This window comes from Dromiciops gliroides, chromosome 2 (genome assembly GCF_019393635.1).
Source record: "Dromiciops gliroides isolate mDroGli1 chromosome 2, mDroGli1.pri, whole genome shotgun sequence".
Lineage (NCBI taxonomy): Eukaryota > Metazoa > Chordata > Mammalia > Microbiotheria > Microbiotheriidae > Dromiciops > Dromiciops gliroides.
Window position 1 is genome coordinate 178,825,688 of NC_057862.1, and position 8,864 is coordinate 178,834,551.

Below are 8,864 nucleotides of genomic sequence, written 5' to 3' on the forward strand. Positions count from 1 at the left end.
TCTCTTCTTTCTTGTCCCCTCCTCTCTCTTTTCCAATCCCCTCCACTCTCCTATCTCATCCTCTGCCCATTCCTTCCCTGTCCTCTCCACATCCTATTCTTTCTCTTTTATTAGTTTTTAAAGTTCAATTTTATTTTATTTTCAGCTCTTAATTCTCTCCCCTGCTTTTCCCACTCCATCCCACTTTGAGAAAACAAGAAAAACAAAACTCATTATAAACATGTACAGTCAAACAAAATCCCTTCGTACTTTCAATGACTCCTCCTGGCTTTAATAGCCAGGTTAGAAAGGTAATTTCTAAATTCATATTTCTATTCCTGATTTGTCTTCTGAGATGCTAAATCCCATCTCTGCCTGCCTCCAACTCCACGCAGATGTCTCATGTGCAAACCATACTAATATTTTTGCCCACTAAATTTGCTCCTCCTTTTTACTTCAGTATTTCTATCTGTGTGGGTACAATGTTGGTTTATTTTTTGATTCTTGCATCTCCCTCATTTTTCATATGTAGTCAGTTACCAAGTTCTATCAATGTCACTGCTAGAACATTTTTTGTAATTGTCCCCTCCTCTCTGTTCCCATAGTGACCACTCTAATCCAGGCCCTCCACTGTGCACTTGCCTGTGTTGAGTGGTGGAAATTTCATTGATTCTGTAGTCAGAAGAACTGAGTTTGAATCTTGGCTTTGCTACTTCCTACTCATGTGAGCTAGAAAAAACTGTTCAACTTTAGTTTCCTTATCTATAAAAAAGGGAGTTACATTGGATTATCTCTTAGGTTCCTTCCAGCCCTGAATTCTATTGAAAAGTCTTATTATAGTCCTTTTCATCTTTACTATTTCCCTTTCCAGTACTATCGGTAATTGCCAGAATTTTCTTCCTAATGCATAAAAGTGGTTATTTCTCTCCTCTTCTCAAGAATCTTCAGTGGCTTCCAATTGCTTAGCAAGTAATATCAGAGGATCATAGTGTAACACGTGGGTTATAGCTTCCCATACTGTTGTACCTCATAGCTCTCATTGAGACTGGCTTAATCTATCCAACCTGCCTTTACACTTGACAGGACTAGATTCTTTTGTTTTTGGTTTTGTTTTTTTTGGCGGGGAAATGGGGGTTAAGTGACTTGCCCAGGGTCACAGAGCTAGTAAGTGTCAAGTGTCTGAGGCTGGATTTGAACTCAGGTACTCCTGACTCCAGGGCCAGTGCTCTATCCACTGCGCCACCTAGCTACCCCCACTGTTAATGGAACTGTGAACCGATCCAACCATTTTGGAGAAGTATCTAGAATTATGCCCAAAATGTTCTAAAACTGTGTATACCCTTTGACCCTGTAATAGCATTATCAGGTCTGTTTCTTAAGGTGATTAGAGAAAAAGGAAAAGAACCTATATGTTTAAATATATTTATAGCAACTCTCTCTGTGGTGGCAAACAACTGGAAATTGAGGGAATACCCATTAATTGGGGAATGGTAAACAAGTTGTGGTATATGATTATGATGGAATACTGTGGTGCTATAAGAAATGATGAACTAGTTGATTTTAGAAAAATATGGAAAAACTTGTATGAAATAATGAAGAGTGAAATGAGCAAAACCAAGAGAATGTTGTATACGATAACAGTAATGTTGTTTGAAGAACAGCTGTGAATGACTAGATTATTTTGAGTATTATATCTATTCAAATCAACTACAAAGAACCTATGAAAGAAAATGTTATCTACCTCCAGAGAAAGAACTGGTAAATAGAAATATGTGTAGTATGGTTTAACATACACACACATAGGGGCAGCAAGGTGGCGCAGTGGATAGAGCACCAGCCCTGGAGTCAGGAGTACCTGAGTTCAAATCCAGCCTCAGACACTTAACACTTACTAGCTGTGTGACCCTGGGCAAGTCACTTAACCCCAATTGCCTCACACACAAAAAACAAACAAACAAACAAACAAAACCATATACACACATATCTGTGTTTAATGGTAGCCTTCTCTATTGTGGGGTGGGGAGGGAGGGAGAAAAAAAAAGTGCACAGCGGAGAACAAAAGAAAACTCACAAGGAACCACAGAAAAGCAAGTTAGTTTTGAAAATTTTGTTCAATATTTATTACACAGTTTTTTGAAAAAAGTAAACAGTGTGAAATGAAGATACATGGTTTCATATTGAATCCTCTTTTTGTGTTGTGCTGTGTAAATGGGAATTTTAAAAATCTTTTTGCATTTAAATTAAAAATGAATTAAAATGAAATTAAAAATAAAATAGACACAGTAGATAAAGCACCGGCCCTGGATTCAGGAGGACCTGAGTTCAAATCCGGCCTCAGACACTTGACACTTACTAGCTGTGTGACCCTGGGCAAGTCACTTAACCCCCATTGCCCTGCAAAAAACAAAAAACCCCCAAAAACAACAAAAAAAAGAGGGACAATGGGGGTTAAGTGACTTGCCCAGGGTCACACAGCCAGTAAGTGTCAAGTGTCTGAGGCCGGATTTGAACTCAGGTCCTCCTGAATCCAGGGCTGGTGTTCTTTCCACTGCGCCACCTAGCTGCACCCCCCCATTGTCCCCCTTAAAAAAATAGAATAAAAGTATGTGCATAATAAATTCCAAACATTACTTTCAAAGCTTCTGTTACTCTGTTTTCTTCTAAACTTCTTTGCATTCTCTTCTATCAATTAAAAACATTTCAATGACCCTTTTTTCATCATTATGACTAACTTTCCCCTCTTTTCCCAAACTCTCTTCCTAATGAAAAAACTGAAAATAAAATAACCCTTATAACAAATAGGCATTATTAAGAAAAATGGATCCACATAGTGGCCATATCCAAAAATATGTCTATTTTTGCTTCTTGAGTCCATCACCTCTCTATAAAAAAGTGAATAGCATATTTCAACATAGATCTTCTGGAAACATGATTGCCTATTGCACTGATCACTTTAAGTTTTCCATAGTTATTTTTCTTTACCATTTTATCCTTATATAAATTGTGCTCCTAGTTCTGCTGATGTCAGTCTGCATCAGTTCATACAACCCTGGATTCTCTGCAATTATTTCTTTCATAATTCCTACCATTAACAATAATATTCCATCATATTATATATCAGTTTATTCAGCCATTCTCCAAATGATGGATGCCTCCCTTCAATTCCAGTTCTTTTCTTTTTTCCTTTTACTTCTACCTTCAAGATTAAGAAGTTTGTTTTGCTTGTGATTATTCTCTTCCTAGTATTATCCTCCCTCTTAAACTTCCCCCAGCATCCTCATTTGTTTTCCTGTTGAATTTGATGTATTTTTATATCATTATGGTTGTGTTTATGTGTGATCAGATACAGGGTCTTCTCTGCAAATTGACCCTTCTCAGGTTAGAAGCCAAATTCTCCTCTTCTGCTATGATGATTTAAATCACATTTACCCTATAACATAAAATAGTCCTCGTGTCATATTTCTCCATTATCACATTCAAAATTAGCAATAATTACCTTAGAATTCTGAGTCAGAGTAGTTGTTTCTCTTAGAGCTCTCAGCATACCAATACCCCAGACAAGTGAACTGTCTAACCCTGCCAAGGTAGACTTAAATCAGCAACTGCTTTTCTCAGAAACAAATTTATGAGCCCCAAACAAATGAACTGTCACTGATTAAAATGTCATTCCCTTGGGGCAACTAGGTGGTACAGTGGATAGAGCACCAGCCCTGGAGTCAGGAGTACCTGAGTTCAAATCCGGCTTCAGACACTTAACACTTACTAGCTATGTGACCCTGGGCAAGTCACTTAACCCCAATTGCCTCACTAAAAAAAAAATGTCATTCTCTTACAATAGGACAATAGATTTAAAACTGGAAGGGAACTTCAAAGTCACTAAGTCCAACCCTCTAATTTTATACATGAGGAAACTGAGATACAGACGGGTTAGGTGACCTGCATAAGGAAACATAGCTATTAAGTGTTCAAGGTGGGATTAGGACTCAGTTCTTCCTAAATTGAAGGCTATCATTTAATTCACTATTTAAATCCAGACTTTTCTGCCTGCTTTTATAGGCTTTCTTCCATCTGTCATTAGCCTAAATTTCTGGCTTTTATTATATTATTATTATATTATGCTCCTCCATGCACTCTACCCTGCAGTCAAACTGATCTAAACTTTGTGCTCCATACTCTTACACCTCCATTCTTGCTTATGCCTTGAATTGTCCTTTCTTCTCTTATGGAATTCCTGCATATCTTTTATTTGTTTATTCACTTATTCAGTCATTTTTTCATTTATCATCTATCTATCTATCTATTTTCTTGTTCATTCACTCATTTATTTATTTGCTTGTTTATTTATTCATTCATTCATTTAAATGTTCATTTGTTTATTTGTTTGTTATATATCCATTTATTTATTTTTCTTAAAACTTATTGTAATATCCATTGTCTTTCATCTGTTGGGTAAAGCCAAAACAGATTTGTTACAAATTAATACATTTATTTAAAAAATTTTGGGGGTAAAGTAAATGAACATTGTGGTAATAAGGGGCCATCCTCCACTCTGAAGGGAGGAACAGAACTCCTACATATCTTTTAAAGCCAAAGTCAAGTGCCTTTTAAAAATAAGAAGCCTTGGGGACAGTTAGGTGGCACACTGGGTATAGCACCAGCCCTGGATTCAGGAAGACTTGTGTTCAAATCCGGCCTCAGACACTTGACACTTACTAGCTGTGTGACCCTGGGCAAGTCACTTAACCCTCATTCCCCCCCCACCCCCCCACCCCCGCCCCAAAGAAAAGAAGCCTTCCCTGACCTTCTCCAGTGAACTGCACATGGTGTTTTGTTTGGTAACTCTATCTATCATGTAATGTATATTACAGCTGTCTATTTTAGTTTTCTAGTCCCTTTGATATGAGACCATAAGGTCCATGAGGACATCATGTCTCTGTCTTTCTTTGTATTTCTTTGTCTCTATCTCTGTCTCTGTTTTTCTCATCCGTTTCTCTCTTTTGAGATTGGGCCTCCCTATCTCACCTAGGTTAGAAGTAGAGTGGCCATTCATGGGCTCTACCCCACTGCTGCTGGCATAGAATCTTTGACCTGTTCCACTGCTGACCTGGACCTGTTGGTCCTTCCTTAAGCAGTCTGCCTCAGGGACTCACCATATTTATGCTGGATTTGATTGGCTTTAGTGTGGACTGATTGGCTTTAGCTCTCCTATAACTTGGAACTCCTAAACTCAATTGATCCATCTATCTCAGTCTCCCCAGAAGTAGAGATTAAGGACATGCACCTCCACACCCAGCTCTGCATGCATTCAACATTTAATAAATTTTTATTTATTATTGGTGGATTGACTAAAATGAGGTCAGACTACTATAAAATTGGCAATTAATTTTTCTTTTGAGGCAGCTAATAAATTGGGTAGAAAGTTTCAATTTGCACATGAGGAAAAAGTACCAACACTGGAGCATCTTTTAAAGTAACAGAATAAAATGAAGTCCTCACCCTATAACAATGACACAACAAGTCTTAGCACTCGACTTTTGACTGGCTATTGTCATTGGTTGTCAATGTTTCCTGATCCAGACCAGTCATATCTGGATCTCTATTTGAGTGGCTTGGGCCCCAAAAGGCTGAACTGCCACTATTTGCTGGAAAAAATACTACATATCCCTCCTTTCTTCCTAACTGAATCTCTCCCTCTTTTAAAAATCTTGTCTTGAGAAACAGTATCATCGGCTTAACTTATTCTACCCCATCCATTAGTCCTTCATTATGGAATAAAAATTATAATTGTATATTACCTGTCATTATATAATTCCTTTACCTAGAATAATCTATAAGTTCATAGCACCACCAAGAATTAGGCCATGACTTTTTAATATCATTTCGATATATTTTTGACTTTGATCCTTTTTTTGGAGGGGTATATGCCCAGTAATTGGTCACAGTTTCGTATCAAAAGCAATGGATTTGGGATCAGAGGCCCTAGATTTATATCCAAGATCTTCCATTTACATCCTGTATGAAGGAAGAAAAGCACCTCATTTTTGTGGGCCTCAGTTTCTTTATCTGTAGAATGGAAAGGTTTGACTCTACCCTTCCCGTTCTTCCAGTTTTCTTACAATGGCTTCATTATTGTTAAATCATATTTCTGCTTCCTTTGAAAGGAGGGATCTTAGAAAGGATGAAAGTACAGAGCATCTGGATGGAGAGGAAATGAGAAGAGAGAAAGGTTTCTGAGAGGAGAGGCTAAAGACTTGGAAGAAAAATTTTCAACTTTTGCCTAGAGCCAACTCATAAGGGGACACAGAATGACTTTATGTAACCCAGTGACACTGTCCAGAAACCAACCCAAAGCATTTTTTTAAACCCTACCTATGATTTAATTGGCATAGGAACTCCCTTCACTAATGCAGATTAGTACTTGTGCAACTTATAGTCTTTCAGATCTTCCTGAGAAATTGAGAGTGACTTGCCTAGGGTCACAGTATGAGAGGTAAGACTTGAACACAAATCTCTCTGATTATATAAGCTTAGCTCCCTATGGAATACTAACTCTCCAATATAAGGTATGTGCCTCACTGATGGTAATCAAATGACATGATTTCAGTGATTGTTGTTGATAACTTTTCTGGACTTTTTCCTACTACTAGTGCCTGAGGGTGAGGCAGCTAGGTGGTTCAGTGGATAGAGCATTGGACCTGGAGTCAGGAGGATCTGAGTTTAAATCTAGCCTCAAACACTTACTAGCTGTGTGACCCTGGCCAAGCCACTTAACCTCTGTTTGCCTTAATTCATTGGAGAAGGAAATGACAAACAACTCCAGTATCTTTGCCAAGAAAACCCTGTGGACAGTATGGTCCATGGGGCCATAATTGGACATGACTGAACAAAAAGTGCCTGAGGGTAGGGCCTGAGAATAGTATCATTGACTGGAGTCTTGGGAATGACTTGCCTGTGAGCCAAAATTTTGTACCCAGCTGCCAACCTACTTGTGGCCTGATTATCCTAGTTTGTTGTTGTTGTTGTTGTTGAGTCATTTTCAATAGTGTTTGACTTTTTGTGACCCCATTTGGGGTTTTCTTGGTAAAGATACTGGAGTGGTTTGCCATTTTCTTCTCCAGCTCATTTTACAGATGAGGAAACTAAGGCAAACAGGGTTAACTGACTTGCCTAGGGTCACACAACTGAGGTCCTGTCTGAGGCTGGATTTAAACTCAGGTCTTCCCGACTCCAGGCCCAGGCTCTATCCACTATGCCACTTGACTGCACCAAGTATTCTAGAGCCAGTGTCTCATTCTCTCCAGCACCCAACAATACACACACACACACACACACACACACACACACACACACACACACACACACACACACATACACACCCTCCCCCTTCTGGATAACAACAAATGAGAGATAAAAAAGAAAGAGGAGGAAATTAGCTTTGAAGTTTAACCAAGAAAGGTGTTCTCATTCTTAGATGATACTCTGGTAGTTAGTGGATAAGGTAAGAGATACAGAAACACGTCCACATGGGGAACTTTTTCCTCTAGAAACACAGATAGCTTAGTTAAGTGTGGACTCAAGAATCTCAAAAGGTTATGCTGCTTCATATGCATAGGAGAGACCAGGAGCATAGTTTGGCAGGAGATGAGGGCCTTGTCTCCTGGGCTTAATTTTATTTTGTGCTTTTTCACCTCATACTCATCTTCATGGGAGAACTGAAGAGTTTCAGAGTTGAGAAATCTGGGACCTTAAACTCTGAAAGTCCTTGGCAGTTTGCTGGCAGAGAAGACTTAATTATTTGTAGTCTGTCCATCAGAAATTGAATAGGGACCTACAAGGAATTTCTACCCTAAGCTAGAGTGATGCCTCTGACCAAGACACAGCATTGGTGATCAAGAAATATAGTTCAGAAAGAAATAGAACTAAGAGCTATTTTCATGGAAAAAAATTGCCTCCAATAAAACAGATAAACCATTGGTTAATTTTTTTAAAAAAGAAAGTAGAAAACCAAATAACCACTATCAAAAATGAAATAGGTAAATTTACCACCTATGAAGAGGAAATTAAACTATTTTGCCCAATTATATGCCAAAAAATCTGACAAAACTAAGTGAAATGGATGAATATTTAAAAAAATAAATCACCCAAATTAACAGAAGAGGAAATAAAATACTTAAATAACTGCATTTTAGAAAAAGAAATTGAATGAACTCCCTAAGAAAAAATCTCCCAGGCCAGATGGATTCACAAGTGAATCAACCAAACATTTAAAAAACATTTAATTCCAATACTATATAAACTATTAGGGAAAATATATGGAGTACTACAGAATTCTTTTTATGACAAAAATATGGTGCTGATACCTAAATCAGGAAGAACTGAAACAGAGAAAGAAAACTATAGACTGATTTCGCTAGTGAATATTGATGCAAAAATTTAAAATAAAATACTAGCAAGGAGACTACAGCAGTATATTTCAAGGATCATTCACTATGACCAGATGAGATTTGTACAAGTATTGTAGGACTAGTTCACTATTAGGAAAACTATCAACACAAGTAACATGTCAATAACAAAACCAACAGAAATCATATGACTCTCTCAATAGATGCAGAAAAAGCTTTTGAAGAAATACAGCACCCATTTCTATTGAAAACACTAGAGGGGCAGCTAGGTAGTATAGTGGATAAAGCACTGGCCCTGAATTCAGGAGGACCTGAGTTCAAATGCAGATTCAGACACTTGACACTAGCTGTGTAACCCTAGGCAAGTCACTTAACCCTCATTGCCCAACATCAACAAAAACAACCCCCCCCCAGAAAACAAAAATACTCGAAAACTTGGGAATAAATGGAGCTTTTCTTAAAATGATAAATAGTATTTAAAAC